Below are 16,897 nucleotides of genomic sequence, written 5' to 3'. Positions count from 1 at the left end.
ACAGTCACCTTAGCTAGGTGACCCTTGTCTCTGTGACGCTGTACAATTCAGAGCAGCATTTCCCAGGGATTTGGCTCCTGTACCAATGACCTAAGTGATCTTCCTAAAGGCAGGATGAGGGCATGCCTCCCTCATCTGCTGCACAACAGCTCCAGACACTTGGGCAAGATGCAGTAAGTGGCGGTCTGTCAGCATCCCCTGCAGTACAAATACCTTTTTCAAAGTCCCATCTACTTTGTTCTCCTCTGTAGCCCCGGGCATGGCTCGCATAGAGGAGCGCGTTTCCCGCTAAGGTGTTGATTTGCCGTACAGCCCAGCAGGTTCAGTGGTGACAAAGAGCACCAGGCCTTTCATGTTTGAGACACTTTGCACTCATCAGGAAACTCCAACTTTCTCCAGATCTTTTTCAGCATCTGAACTGCTGACCTGGGTGAGGCTTGGAAAGGGAAGGGAACAAGCAGTTTTGCAAATAACAGATACTGGTGATAGCACAGCAGAAAAAACAGTGGCAGGATTTATGTTCTGTCCCCTACAAATGATCTGGCTGATTTATTAAAAGCTGGATGGAGCACAAAAGGATATTTATTCAAATTAAATGGTGTAAATTTCAAACTAAATTTAGCCAGCAAGTTCTCCTACATGCAACCAACTAAATTTATACCTCCACTGACCATGCAAACTTACCTACTATTTATTACAAATAACATTATTGTCCGAGACATATAATTTCATATGTAAAGTACAATAAACACAGCCTTATGGGTATGACATGACCTCTTCAGCTAGATTTTTAGAAAGGCAGCATGTATTTTTCTAATTAATTGAATGAACGCTGTTCCATTCCAGATGAACAGAGAAATTACCTGCAGATGTGACTTTAACAGCAGTTGTTAACCAATTGCCCTGCAGCTCAGAATCAATAAATCAGAAAATGAAAAGACAATGACTCAAATTTTCAGCAGTGGCTAGTGATTTTGGATGTCCAAGCTAAGTTGCTTCAAAGGGACCTAATTTTCAAAAAGTACTGAACATCCACCCTCTGAAATCATCTACCCTTAAAGATATCTTAAATTGAGTTCACAAAAGCAGAGGCACTCAAAATCACCAGTGACTTTTGAACATGTAGGCCTGAATTAAGGCACCAAATTCTGCTTTCTGGTGCACCATGCAACACTGCAGAAATCAGCGCGGTTGCCTGGAGGTAAATAAAGGCAGAATTTGGTCCAATATGGTTAAATTCTGGCCTGGTCTACACTAGGCGGGAGGCAATATCTAGACCAGGGGTAGGCAACCTATGGCACACGTGCCAAAGGCGGCACGCGAGCTGATTGTCAGTGGCACTCACACTGCCCAGGTCCTGGCCACCGGTCCGGGGGACTCTGCATTTTAATGTAATTTTAAATGAAGCTTCTTAAACATTTTAAAAACCTTATTTACTTTACATACAACAATAGTTTAGTTATATATTATAGACTTATAGAAAGAGACCTTCTAAAAACGTTAACATGCAATACTGGCACGCGAAACCTTAAATTAGAGTGAATAAATGAAGACTTGGCACACCACTTCTGAAAAGTTGCCGAACCCTGATCTACACTGAAGTGCTACAGCAGCGTAGCCGCACCAGTATAGCTGTGCCGCTGTCACGTTTGAAGAGCAAGCCATGATATGTAAATACGGCCATGCGTCTTTATCATGCTAATTACCCTTTAGCAGGGAACACTCTGGGCCTTACTCCTTGGGGGCTGTGAAATGTCTCCAGTATGGTAGGGACTCCTAGGGGTGTCTAATTGCGTCTCCTGCTTTTATACTTCATTGATTTGTCCCTGTGACAGGGCGGCTGGCCCTTGGGCTGGAGAGCCTGGGGCTAGCGCTAGCCCTAAGGGCAAGAGGAGCCCCACCTGAGGGGAATCAGAGCACTCAAGCAGAAGCGCTGCAGGAGGGTGTGGTTGAGAGACGCTCAGGAGATACTAACAGGAGGCATCATGAGGGCCAGAGGGCTGAACTCCAGCCAGAAAGGGTCTGGAACTGGTGGCTTCAGATGGAGCCGGCAGACGGAGAAAGAGTCTGGATGTGGCTGAAGACCCAGAGGCAAGTCTGAACTGCTGGCGTGTGACCCATTGAGGAGTGTTTGGGTCCGTTTGCGACTAAGGACTCTGCGGTCTGCGTGAAGGGTCTTTGATACTAATCCAGCCCCCGAAAGGGGTGCTGGGAGCCACAGCAATGTCTGGAGTGCTAAGGAGCCTCCAAGAGGGGGCTAATCAGGGCAAGGTGCCTGTCAAGCAACCTCGGTCAGGAGGGGGCGCTCACTAAGTGGCCACCCTGCTACAGTGTCTTTTAAATACCCCCTGTTGCACCTGCCCCTAGGTATGTACAACTCGTAGCAAGGCAAACGAGTTAAGCAACAAGAGGGACAAGGCGGGTGTGGTAACGTCTTTTCTTGGACCATTTCCTCCCCCACCGGGTCTCTCTAATATCCGCACTGCACATTAACCCAGAAACAACCTCCAAACGCCGTCCAGAAGGAGCAGGAGAGCTCAGAGGAATGTCAGGCTGTCACACACCTGCCACTCTGGGTCTCTCTCCACCGACTGCCCTGCCACTGGCCCTAGACACCTAGTCCAGGGCTGGTAGCCAGAGCCAGGTGGCTGGGGCTGGGATCCAAAGCAAGTAAAGAGCAACTTTGGATTGTGCAGCCTCTAGAGCCCAGCTGTTCTGGGCTCCCTCTGCAGTCAGCCCCACTGAGCCAGCGACTGTCATCAGCTATCAGAGGGGTAGCCGTGTTAGTCTGAATCTGTAAAAAGCAACAGAGGGTCCTGTGGCACCTTTAAGACTAACAGAAGTATTGGGAGCATAAGCTTTCGTGGGTAAGAACCTCACTTCTGGTTACCAGGGCAGCTCCACAGACAGCACACTTCAGAGATCCCGTGTAGGGACGGGAGTTCACTGTCCACGACCCCATTCCATCCTTGGACACTCTGCTGCGCCTGCAAGGGGCAGACGATCACTGTGGCCCCAGTCCAGCAAAGTGCGTAAGCACGTATTGAGCTTTAAGCATGGGAGTGGTCCCATTACAGTCAATGGGATTCTGCGTGTGCCTGCAGTTAAGCATGTATTTAAATGCTTTGCTGGTTTGGGGCCTCGTGCTCAGCATCCTGCAGGATCGAGCCTTGTGCATGGCGGGCGGGCAGGGTTTTGACATGGATACTGGTCCTACCACAGCAAAGCTTCTTACCATCCCTAGCACTCTGGAAGTGGTCTGGATTAGTGACCTGTAGGGGCCAAGATGCAATCTCTAGTTACCAACCCTCTGAGGCATGCAGACCTCTGCCCTAAATGAGACATATTTTAAAAGATACCATTTGTCTTTAATAAATTGCCCTTCAATAAGTCTCCTCCCCTGGGATAATTCTATTAAATATTTTTTACATGACAGGGTTATGAGCAAAACCTGATGTTTCCATTTCATTACCATGCATTTCCCTCTAAGACAAATACCAACTCATCTTCTGCTTCATATCAGCCTAATGTGTACATTGGTTTTGTATTACTGCTTATAAAATTCATATAGCTCAGCGTAATCCGCTTCAGATTGCAGCTGGGTCAGACTCAACCCGGAACCTGAGCTGGGGAAACTCTTTCTTTGGCAGGAGCTGATGAGATCACTCACACCTCAGCAGGGATAAGGAATTCAGTCAGTCAGTCACACTCACAGTCCCCAGAGAAAGTTGCACAAAAATGTCTGAATGCCAGTTTTAGGCTCTAAACTGCAATCCAGGGTTTGACGCAGAATATTCTAAGGTGTATTTTATTTGTAAGGCCAAAGCTATCTTTTGTTCTTTTGGCACACATCCTAAAAATGAATCTGAGAGGCACAAACAGCTTCCGTCTGATTTGTAAAAAACCTCTGCATTCCACACCCTTCACTGCCCTGTAAAAACTGCAAACAGCTGCTCAGGTTGCAAGCAGCAATATTCAGAACCTCCATGCTATCCTCTTAGTCACTGTCCTACCCTTAGTGTTACACACATTGCTCTGTGTGATTTCTTTAGCTCAGTTGATAAAAGGAAATACTTCACAGGTAGCTAATGCAATTCCTACCTGACTGACCGGAATTTACTGCATCTCTCCAATGGATTCCTCACCACCTACACAACTCCTCCAATGGTAAAAAAGCACCTCTGATGGCGTGTGTTTATTCCCATCATCCCTTCCCATTAGAGATGTAAATCATGCACTAAACCACCGTAGGGCCCAAGGTTTTTGTCTAACAATTGTCATTCAAGCGGCATCATTGCATTTCTCAGCTATTTATAACAATCTCTGCACCATGAGAAGTCACCCTGAACGGCACCTCCTTGCAAGTTGTTTCTTTGCAGTTTGAAGCAATGTTCTACTTCACCTCCTCACTGGTTGTCACACAGCGCTTTGTTCAGGGCCAGAGCCTCACACGGCGCTAGCAACACTCGGAAAAACTAAACCAACATCAAAAGGTCTTACAGCTGGCTTCAGAGACGCACCGAAAGATTCAGCTCTTGGGGATGCTGGCCAGAGCTGATACAAGTGAGAGCAGATTCTTCCATAGCGTTTCCCCTTCCGGCAGAAATGAGGAAGACCAGAAGCTCCACCATGAAGGAGGGTTGTAAATTAACCCACACAGAAATTAGCTGAATTTTTCCAGCCTGAAAGAGGCCTGGCTCGGGTTTGGGCCAGGACTAGTAGGAGCTCAGATCTCATGGTGAGGAGTCAGGTATAAATACCTAGACAGATTAGACAGAAAAGTCAAGACAGATTTTTATCAGAGCCAGTTCAGCAAATTGCTACAGCCAAGCTCCAAACCGTGCCCAGCTTGCGACGGGACAGTTGAGGCACTGACGAGTGTCTTTCAATGTTCATTTCTGTGGGAGTGTTTTACGCTTTCACTAGTGGCCTGACTGCAGCAGGCTGGAAATCCCACCTGTTCACCCGTTCCCTTCTGTAGACCCACAGGTGGGAAAGGTGCCACCTCCTACAGACTCCAGCTGGAGTCCCGAATGCCCCACACCCCTGGAATCAGGCCCTGCATCTGCTTGGAGTTTTTATTTCCCCATTGCAGTGTCCAAAGTGGGCCTGGCCTCTATAGTGACATGTTTTGTCACCAGTAGCCTCAGTAACGTCAGTGCAGGCTCGGGGGTCAGGGCTGGTTAGAGGACGTGAGCTCTCTGAGCAGCAGCAGCAGCAGCACAAAGATGTCACAGGAGATGGCGCAATCAGTGGTTGCTGTTTGAATTTATTCCGGAGCTGCAGAGAGAAGGGGGGGTTTGGAACCCACAGGCCTTTGTCACCCTAGCACATGGTTACAGCCTTGCTGTTCTCTCTTGGCTCTGAATCTCCATTGGCCCAAAGAAGGGGGAAGGCAGGGAACTCTCCTCCCATGATGTTGAATGTTTTAGACCCCCTCCCCAGACTCTTCTCTCTTCAGCTTGTTACTGCTGAGCAGAAGGGGCTAATGGGGAAGCAAAGCAACAGTCTGATTTAGTGAAATCAAAGCAAGCCAATGAAATGAGCAATTGCATTCCCTGGCAATGCAGAAACTACTGAATGCAAACCTGCCAGCAAACTGACATCTCAAAGGCTTATAGACTAATCTTGTTAAACTCAACCAAAAAGCCTTTTAGACTTGGTGGAACAGCGTCCAGCTCAAGGGGCTCTGGGTGATTCCACTAGCATGTTTGGGTTTTCTCCAAACCATTGACCAATACTCAGGAGCACCGCCAGCTTTTCTGCCGCCCTAGGCGGCGGAAGGTCCCGCCCCGAAATGCCGCCCCGCCTAGGTCGCCTAATGGGTTGTGCCGGCCCTGCCAATAGCAGTGTCCTGTGCCAGCACCTCCAGGCAGGTCTATCCACCACTGCGGCTCTTAGCCAGTGCACTACTACTAGAAAGAAGGATTGTCCTGACAAACTCAGGCTCTCTGGTCCCTCTTTGCCTTAACTGAGGACTCCGCATGCCCGAAGATTTGCCTTTTCCTGACATGACTGCAGCAGAGATGTGACTAATGCAAATGGGAACGTTGGATTATTCACTAATCCCTTGTTAGCAGGACATTTTGTCTGTGTCTGGGATATCATGCCAGCTCTGGCTGCCACAGACAGTTGGGCTTTGAGCTCCTGCCAGGGATTCAGAATCACTTCAAATCCATTTTTCTTTTCCAGACTCTCTCTCTCGCCTCTCCTCGCACCCAGACCCATTTTTGACGTCCGACTCATGGACAAATTCATAAAGCACAAACCCCTCTTTGGGGCAAACAGCCACAAGATGTTCACCTCTCAGGAGCAGAACTGCTTCTTTTCCCCTTGCACAGGTAACTCAGGGCAAATACTCCAGCCCAGCCTGTCTCGGAGGGCTCCATAAAGAAGCATTTAAAGGTAAACCACTGTGAGTTACCCTAGGCCAGGGGTCTCAAACTTCATTGCACCGCGACCCCCTTCTGACAACAAAACTTACTACACGACCCCAGGAGGGGAGACCGAAGCCTGAGTCCGCCTGATTCCCACTGCCCTGGATGGGGAAGCCAAAGCCCAGGCCCCACTGCCCTGGGTGGGGAAGGGGTCCAAGCCGAAGCCCAAGGGCTTCAGCCCCAGCCAGGGGGCCTGTAACTTGAGCCCCGCTGCCCAGGGCTGAAGCCCTCAGACTTCGGCTTTGGCCCTGGGCGGTGGGACTCAGGCTTCTGCCCAGAGCCCCAGCACATCTAAGCCAGCTCTGGCGACCCCATTAAAATGGGGTTGTGACCCACTTTGGGGTCCCTACCCACAGTTTGAGAACTGCTGCCCTAGTCCATGGCATCACGTGAGCAGCATCCAAGGTGAACTTTCTCATGTTGGACATTTCCTAGCCAGCTGAAGACGAAGGATTGTTCAGTGGTTAGGAACACCAGCTTGGGACCCAGGTTCAATTTCTGGCTCTGCCACAGACTCCCTGGACGACCCTGCACAAATCACTTCGCTTCTGTGTGCTGCACTTCCCCATCTGGACAAGGGGAATGATTGCATTGCCCCGCCGCACAGGGATGCTGCCAGAATAATACATTAAACATTGTGAAGTGCTCAAATGCTGCCGTAATGGGGTCTCTTTAAGCAGCTTAGATAAACGAATGGGAATCTTTCCCTGTTTAACAAGGCTTGGATGGTGAGGTCACTTTGTTCTGAGCCAATAAACAATATTTATTCTTGTGGCATAACTAGGAGTTATGGGGTAATTGTTGCAGACACTCAAATGGAAAACGCCCAGTAGAATATCCATCCTGTTCCCAGCCAGGCCAGGCCAGTTCCTACTGACAATTCCTGAGAGCCTGTGTGACCCACGCTCCAATAACGCCACAGTACAGCTCTTTCCGCTTCTTTTGAGAGCCTCTTCCAAAATCTAAGCAACATAATTGCTAGGAATTTTTTCCCCCAATAGCCTAAATTGTCCTCTGCTCATTTTGATCCTGTCACTGCCAGTTATTCCTTCCTGAGCATTTCTTCCCATCCCTAACGCTTGACACTGGTCACATATTTCTAGGCTTGGCTCCGATCTCAGTCTCTTCAACCCTCCCCATCTCCCCTCCACCACCACACTTTGCATTTGTTAGGCACAAGGAAGGGGACATGAGCGAAGGTTGTAAAATTGCAGGAAATATGAAAGTGGTGGATGCAATAAAATTATCTGAGGAAGGGTTAAAACCGGAAGGGCACTAAGCAAAACTGGGAAAGGTGCAAGCACCAACGGAGTGCATTGGTCACCTAAACCTCAGCTGAGAACAGGCAGACATGAATGAGTCATGGAGTCAGAGGTAAGAAACGGCAGTGCAGAGAGAGGCAGCTGCCTCATCTCATGGCTGTTACTGTCAGAGGTGGGAGGTCATTGCTCTGATCAGAGGGGTCAGGGAGACCTGATGAATTCCCTCAGCCAGCCTCCTTTGGTGCGCTGCAGGTTTGTCATGGTGCCAGAGGAGGGTGGCGTGAAGACATGCTCTGGGGAGCTGAGGAGAATATAAGCAGAGCTCTCCACTAAAGTGCTGTCAGAGTCTTGAATGTAATGGCCTAGAACAGGCAAACTATTATGCTATTTATGAATGATGATTATTGTAAATGCCATCTCCAATTTGGGTGCAGTGGAAGACTATGCTCTTTCTAAAATGTTGATTGTTTGGTAGTTTTCAAAGCCTTGTACAAGGCAGATGTCAGACTTCTCATCTGAATTCGGTTTGGAAATATAATTGGTTTTGCTCAAACTGGTGAGAAGGCTTGAAAACAAAGGGAGCTAAATTTAAGAGTTAGGAAACCAAGAATAAATCGGGAACGAAGGCAGAACTGCTAAACATAAAGGGTCCTAGACATCTGGAATGGATTAGAGGGAAGGCAACCGGGACAAGGAGTTCTAATGAGTTCAAGAGACACCTACTGTCGACTTGTTTCTACAGAAAGAGAGAGGGGAGTGGAAGGGCATAGGGGAAAAGCGGGAAGGTGGATTATGATTAAAAAAAAACAACAGCTGGCAGAGGAGGTGAGTTAGGCTGGAGTACATATGCCAAGTCTGGCTGGACTGGCTGTGCGACGCTGCAGAACAGCCTGTCCCAGCTGTGCTGGTACCGTAGCAGGGACAGGATGGACTGGATGTGGTTGCCTGGGTTGAGCCAGATTGGGCTGGATGGAGCATACCAGCCCAGAAAACCTTTTGTTCCATGGATTGCCCTGTTGGCATGACCTAATTCTCTACTCCGCTGGAGCCTCCCGTCAGCTCAGAAGAACAAAAACTTGCTTCCCATTTACATGTGTTCCCATTCAACCCCCATCTATAGGATTAAGAGCCTTCCCTCTCCTTGGGACTCAGCAATGAATCAACAGGACAAATGCTGTAATAAAGTCAAAAACACTAAAGAAACATTAGAGTGAAGCCAGGCAAAGGGTAGGAATGAGAGAGACTGAACTTGTTCATGTACAAGGGGCGGGGGGGGGGGGTTGTTTTATTTCTGAGTGGATAAAACTTAAGAAGCCCCTGAAGCTGCCTGCAATCACAAAGGAATTCTGTTTGAGGCCAAGATGAAAGTCTGAGAGAGGAAGTGTGAAAGCCACGGGGGCTTATGGAACTAAATGGCTCCTGGAGCTTTTTATCACACATTTCTGTCCCTAATTAAATCTTAAACTGAAATTCAAATTCCAAATCCCTTTGCCATTTCCTATATGGCTAAATGCCATTGTGGTAAATTCAGATTTCAAATCTACTTGAAACTCAGGGTATTCTGCTCATCACTGGTAAGGAGCCCAGAAAGTACTGCTTTCCATCAAATCGGTAAAGTCTGGAGTTCTGAGTCTGGGGCTAGACACCTGTGTGTTTTAGTCCCATTATAAGAACATAAGAACGGCCATACTGGGTCAGACCAAAGGTCCATCTAGCCCAGTATCCTGTCTTCCGACACGGGCCATTGCCGGGGCCAATGCTTAAAGGTAGAGGGAGTCACAAGGGGTCGCAAACCCAGGGAAAAAAATAAAAACTGAGCAGGACACTGATGGGCGCACCATAAGGACTTGGCTTACCAAAACTGCTGCTCCCAGATTATGATAGACCCCCCCACACACACTTTTTTCAGACCACTGGTCCCAGCATGCCATGGGGGCAAAGTTCTTGGGAACTTGGTTATATGAATTAGTCCGCAGAGCAGAGCAAACTCATGTGCATCCCCCTTGTCAGAAAACGTTCATCTTTTAAAAAGTCAAACACTAAATGTCAAATTGTTCTCACGTGCATCCTCCCTGCTTCTCCAGCTGCCGGCTTCATGCCAACTTGCCAAGGTATTGGTGGGTCAATAAGGCACAGCGATATATGCAAAGACAAGGCTCAAGGGAACAGAAATCTGCACTGGACTGAGCCTGAGTGCTCTAGTGCCTGCGCTTTGTCGAGGGATATTAGTGAGACGCAATCCCAGGGCTGAAGTCCTGCTCCTGCAGAGGCCAGCAAAGCCCCAGGCCTGATACCAAAGGGATGTGATGATTTCATCCACAAAATCCTTTAGCAAGGAGACAAGACAGTCATCAGAGTTACAAGGTCAGGGGCCTGGTATTTCAAATGTGGGTGTGGGCATGGGCCAGAATGAAGTGGAATCCTGCAGGCCAGAGCAAGGCAAGGCACTGGGAGAGGCTGTTCAATACCGACAGTTCACCAACGAAAGCCTTCTCTAAACAAATGACAAGCACCTTTATCCACCTCATCTACGGGCTGGGAGTCTGGGCCTGTTCCTCTCAGATGAGGACCTAGCAGCCCTGCTACACAACCCTGGAGGTGGACCAGCCACCAGTGTCCTGGGCCCTCCTCTGCCTCCCAGTTTGCTTCTGGATCTAAGATTCTGGTCCTAAGTGTCAAAGCCCTCTGTGGTCTATCTATCTATTAAAGATCTTATACTGTGCCCATCTCCATGGTGGATGAGTCTGGACTACTTCAGACAGCACCTCTCCATCGGGGATCCACCCAGACAGGTTCACTCACCAAGGAAGCAGAAACTAAAAATGCTAAGGGACATTTTGGGGCATTCTCAGTTCTAGATGCTAGACTAGGGGACAGCTTCCCAGAGGAGGAGGTCAGAACGAGCCCTACTTTGTCCATTTTCAGAGCTCAGTGCAAAACTCCCCTCTTTGCAGACGCCTCTACCCACAAGGAGAAGGATTTAGAAAGAGAAAAAAATCTAAACAAATGTAACTTTCTGAACCTTAGGCAAGAGAAGCATCTCTTTCAATGGGCTTTTGTAGTGCTTAGCTTAAAATTGCATTTAATGCTTGCAAACTGCAGTGATTTATACCTAAGATAGACAGACAGACAGACAGGCATAAATTTGGTGCAAAGGTTCTCGTGTGGTTCCTATTTCTTTCAATCTGGTTCATCCAGCACATTCATTTAGCTGCCAGGCCTGGGGTCACTGTCACATCAGTTGGAGTTCAGTGCAGCTTTTAGACACACGTACGCTCAAGGGCACTTCTCAGACACAATGTTGTTACCATCTGGCAGGTTTCCGAGGCATACTGCTCAGTAGTCCCTACATTTGCTCTGATGGTGGCAAGACCAAACGAAAAAACAACGAGGAGTCCTTGTGGCACCTTAGAGACTAACACATTTAAAGTGGGTTCTAGCCAGGGCCGGCGCAACCCATTAGGCGACCTAGGTGGTCGCCTAGGGCGCTACCATTTGGGGGGCGGTGACCGCGGTGGTATTTTGGCGGCGGGACCTTCCGATGCCTCTGTGGGGAGCGGCATTTCAGGGCAGGACCTTCCGCCGCCTAGGGCGGCAGAAAAGCTGGTGGCGCTCCTGGTTCTAGCCCCCGAAAGCTTATGTCCAACTAAATGTGTTAGTCTCTGAGGTGCCACAAGGACTCCTCGTTGTTTTTGCTGATACAGACTAACACGGCTACCACTCTAAGACTAAAAGAAAGAGCCATGATTAGTGCTCAGTGAAGCAGCAATGGGGAAAGCAAGAGGCAGAGGAGAGGAAAATGCACTGAAAGTCAAATTACCCTTAGCAAAGCCCCCATGTGCAGAGATTGCATCACATTTTAAGCTCACTGCAAAGTCCGTACTAAAATGTTACTTATATGAAATACAAACTAGCTGATAAAAATCAGCTGCTTCTATAAAGGCTTTGTGGCTATTTAATTTTAGTAACTGATTTATTACTTTGTGCTTTTCCTGCAAATGAAAAGTAACTATTTTCACATTAAATCAGAGGGGGGCAGAGCTGAAAATCAAAGCATGGATTTTGTACTCTATTTTAACAGGGTAGCTTCAGCTGCTAATCTTGCTTTATTGCATTCCTGAAAGACAGAGCTCTGCCCAGCATAATTTTTAAAGGAACTTTCTCCATGAGTAACAGAGCTCAGATTCACTTTCATTTATGTCTAGATGTATTTACTCAGGGTGAATTAGTCACATGGACTGTGATGCTCCTATGGAGATTAGAACGCTGAACCTTCAGCCCCCAGTATAAGTGTCCGCAGAGAGCAGTACAAAGAGGTCATGGTCCAGGGGAGGGGAAGGCTCTCTGTGGAGAAGCCCTGCAGCTCTTGCAGGCTGGAGGAACCTGTAGCAGGTGGAATAAGTGGGGGACAAGCCCTGAATGAGGGCTAAGTGCTGGCAGGAAAAGCCTCAAGAGAACTGTCTGGAGATGGGAGCGAGTAGGGAGCTCCTGTCAATAAGCTCTAGGAAGAGTGCAGGCACCAGAGAGGCCTGCAGTGTGAGCCTGTGAACCCCAGCATGGACAGGCCAGAGCAGCTGAGCCTGGGAGGGCAAGAGGTGCTGCGGGTGATTTTCTGAGATGAGGAGAAGAATAAGACTCTGGTGAGGAGAAGCTGAAGCCTGGGGCCATTTCTTTATGTTAGTTTATTGGTTATTAATGAAGAAAGTTCCTCCTTCTCCCTCCTAACAAAAAGTTATTGAATTAAAGTTTGCCTCAGGACTGATTTATATAGCCAGAGGGGAAACTGAGGCACAGCCTGGCGACAGGGCGTGTGACAGCATGTAATGGGACATTCAAGAGGAAGAGTTGTAAAAAAACAAGACTTTGGCCTGATCTACACTTAAGAGTTAGATCAACCTAGCTCAGGGCTGTGAACAATTTTGCGATATAGTTAGGTTGACCTAACCCACACTGCAGACACTGCTAGGTCAAAGGAGTTCTTCTGCCGCCCTCGCTACCGCCTCTCCAGAGTGTGGATTTACTACAACGACAGAGGAACCCCATCCATCACAGCAGCAAGTGTCGACACAACAGTGGCCTAGCTGCAGCAGTGCTTGTAGCATAGATATACCCACTGCAATGGGACGCTCATTGTTCCATAGCACGCTCCGGGTCATGGGACCTGCCTGGCTGGCACTACAAGGGACACTGACTGATTAACTATTTTCATATAACTATATGCTGCTAAGACTCTGTCCAAAGGACCATTCCCAATTCTCCTCCCACACTTTTCCAAAGCAAAACTGAGTGTTGAGAAATCTGTATCATTTGTGTAGAAACTACCTCCTCCTCCACAATGCAAACTAGTGATGTCCTGAATTCACAGCTTCAGTGTGGGAAGCCTCCTGCCCTGCAGACATCCTCTGATGGATTCTGGCTTAAAAGGAATTAACACATGTGAGGAAAGACATTCTTGTTAACAGCTGGGGATCTTGGCAGGCTGTCTGAGCTGTAAGGTACAGTTCCCGAAATCCATCTCAACCCACAGTTGTGTTCAATTAGAGTACTCTGATGTGAAGATGTGTCTGGGCCTTGGCCTTCCCAGAGAACTGCAGACAAATGCTCTCAAAGGAATGTCCTGTCAGCTGTGAGTGTTACAGCACAATGAAATAATCACCTCCAAAATGCAGGGGCACCCAGCATCACCTCATTTGGAGTCAGAACGGGGTCACAGCCACTTGTGACCCATCAAGTAGAGCAGCGTGGCCAGCCCTGGTCCACTGGTTATTAGTTAACTCAATCCAGAAGAACGGCTCCCCAAAAATCCTGACGATAACTAAAAAATCATTCGACTAAAAATAAAATTGGTTGTTTTTTATTTGTTTGGCTTCTGAGCCACTAGGTTACATTTGGGTCATGTTTTCAGGCATTTCTCCATAACCATGAGAGCTAGAAATACGTGTTTGAAACGAAGGCTCTCTGTGGAAAGTCTGCATAACAGACAGACACATCTCTGTGTGTGGATAGTTCAGAACGCTGTCTGATGACTATGGAACATTGTCCATAACTTCAGAGTGTCAATAAAGTTGCTGTTGTTATGCATTGAAAACGGCTCCCTGATTAATGAACTCTCAACAATCCTGGTCAAATTCCAACTCCATTATATTCTGCCTCCCTACAGTTTCAATTAGACAAGACAGCCTTCACTTCCTGTCCTAAACTACGATGTGCAGGTTACGTTCCAGGGGTGAGAGAAGTAAACCCTCTATAGCCCGTAACTATCTCCCAGAGCCGCTGTGAGGCTCAGTTAATTTAATTTGAGTCGAATTTTCAAAAGTTTGCATTGGCCTAATTCTGCTCCCACTGGGGTGTCTGGTGAAACTCCCATGGGCTGCAGTGAGGCCAAGGCCAAGCACTTCTGAAGATCCCATGTCAGTGCAGATTCAGCTCATCCCCACGATACGCAGGTATAGCCGGGCTCTAGGCAGTCTCTGGGATCTCAAGGTGTGACACCACATTGGACAGAGGCAAATATCACTAATAGCCGGGTCACATTCCAGAGTCCCTGTGTACCGTCAGGGGGAGCTGATTCACAAAACTCCTTACAGGAAGCGGACACCCATTCCCATTCATTTGAAAATCTCAGCCTAACTGTCCATCCACAGCAATTCAGCAGCCTCAGCTGAAAAGGACAAAGGATTATACCAGCCTGCACCACACACAGCACAAACCCCTGCTCGTGACTGGCTGAGAGCATATGGCAAGTTCACACTGGCTTGTGCCAGGTCTCCAGCTCCATTCCTCCTTTACGAAGCTGCGCTTCAGAAACTCGTGGTCCGAGTGGAGGTTTCCGGACTCAGAGCTACATGTAGTGATGCATGCAGTACACAGGCTGCCTGGCTCTGGGAACATCCTGATCTATTGTCGCCTGAGATTTCTGGTGACCAAGGCAGATACCTCAACCTCCATCTCAACGGAAGTCAATTTCTGAGCATTGTCTTTGCCAGCGTCATGGCATGTGTGCTGAGAATGAGCCCACAAAGCTGTTCTTCATTAGGTGGGGCTGCCAGCCCTCTCAGATTCCATCCCTCAAAAACCATGTTGCTAAATGACATTTCAAGAACTGATCATCAGCATTTGCAGTGGGACTGGCATGTTTTCCATTAGCCTCTTCCCTCTTCCTGCAAGATCTGGCTCCTAAACTCCCGGGATTTCATGTTTTGCTTTGTCTTCACTGATGCTGCTTCAGAACTGGGGAATGAAGGTCACTGATGGATGCAGCACTGATGGAATGGGTCTAGATGAGCCCGTCCTACCCACATATGACACACGCGGGGAGCGGGGTGCATTTCCTGGACAAGCAGCTCAGAGGAGAGTGGCTTCTAAACCTTAGAAACCCTGGTCTTTATTTGTGGACAGTCACCCAGAATAGCCTGACTTCCTAGCTGCTATCCTTACTCAGGTGGGATAGTACGTTACTCTGCAAATACTCCCATTGATCTGGGGCTGCCCCACTGCATCATGTAAGGGCAGCAGCATTTGGCCCACAGCCTTTGCTTTAGCAATCAAATTGTCCTGCCCCTTAGAAAAACCATCGACAAACTCAAGTACCTCACCTCTGACTGGCATTTGTTTTGCTCCAGTGTTGTGGCATGACTGGTGCAGGGCTGGGGGCTGGGGAAAGATGAGGCTCCCCGGCTGTAGATATCACGCTGCACATTATCTGCATATAGCAACTCTTTGGCCAAGAAAGTTTTATTAAAGCTGGCTGGGTGCATGTTATTAACACTAAGTTGTTTATGGGTGGCAGTCATGGGATGTGAAAGCCATCAGACAGCAGGCTGAAGAAAGCTCATAAAACATGTAAGCTTGATGCCAATATGCTGATGGGATGTGTCAGCATCAGCTGCTTGTATTACCAGCCGTTCGCGTCCTTCTGCACACACTCCAACTGTGTATGAAGATGGAGCTTAGAAGCAGCGTCTCTTCTCCTGGCTGGTTCGGTCAGGTGTACAAAATGGAGGGACGAGGGACTAAGTTGCCGCATATACTCTGAAGCAAGGTGTGATCATCCGGACACACCTGAGAACTGACTTGGGTTTCCCCACCACCTCCCAAATGCTACTTGTTCCCAAAGCATTTTACAGAACAACGTGCTATGTCCTGGCAGCACAAGCCCTGTGCAGGTGTACGGACCTACAGTTCTGCTATAGCTTGTCCACTGCTTCAAACCCACAGCAACTGGGGGGAGGAGGCGGTGATATGACCACGGACACCTGGATTATCTCTTGGGATCATTAATTTCTACGTGGGCAAGGGGACTTCAGTTTGAGATCCCCTCCAAAGGCCAGCACTTTGGAGGATGCATCGACCCATCACAGGGAACACCGCCAGCACTTGCTACTGAAGCTCTAACGCTAGAGAGAGCCACAGGGTGCAGCTGTAACACTCGGACACCAGAACCCCACAAGCCCACAGAACAGCCGCAGTCCTCCCCTTTCACCTTCCACAGCTCCCTCCTCAAGCCCAGGAGAAGCAGGCATGATTTCAGGGGAACCTGGATGAGGTGAATCCCAGGTAGCAGCCAATGGCTCATAATTCTTAACCAGTGACTCCGTCATTGGGTGGGACACAAATGGTCGCAAACCAACCAGAGATAAAGCCAGGTGCTGGGAGTGGAGTGGGGGGGGATAAACTCGGGGGGGGGGGAGAGAAGGTGAGATGAAAAGAAACACAAGATGCTGCTCCGCAGCGAGGTACTCAGGGAAACGTTCATCAGCCTCATTAATGGGCTGCCACTGGGTTGCAGTCTGTAGAGAAGCACTAAATAGCGAGGAGCCATTGATTCAGGCCACGGAAGTGAGTGAGTGGTGGGTTTTGGTTAGTGGTGGGCATGCTGTTAGAAAAGAGCCTGGCTCTAGGGAAAAGAGTGCTTCACCTGCAGGGTGGAGCATTCCTCCGACAGACAGTTCTGTGACCCTCCCGAAGCCACGCTCTCCAAGGCTAAGCTCCCAAACTAACATCTTCACCACATCATCTGCTTTATCTTAAAACCCTGCCGGAGGAGGAAGAGGTCTTATTGCACTTCCCTTAGAGGGAGATGACCCAGTGCAAAGCTCTGAGATATTTGCACCTTGACTCATTGCACGGTCACATTCCTGTGTGAAGTTTTTGCAGGGAATCCACAGAATCCACACGCACATGGAATTCAAGCAGGGT

The sequence above is a fragment of the Emys orbicularis genome, chromosome 23, assembly GCF_028017835.1.
Source record: "Emys orbicularis isolate rEmyOrb1 chromosome 23, rEmyOrb1.hap1, whole genome shotgun sequence".
In the NCBI taxonomy this organism is placed as follows: Eukaryota; Metazoa; Chordata; order Testudines; family Emydidae; genus Emys; species Emys orbicularis.
This window is presented reverse-complemented; position numbering follows the sequence as displayed.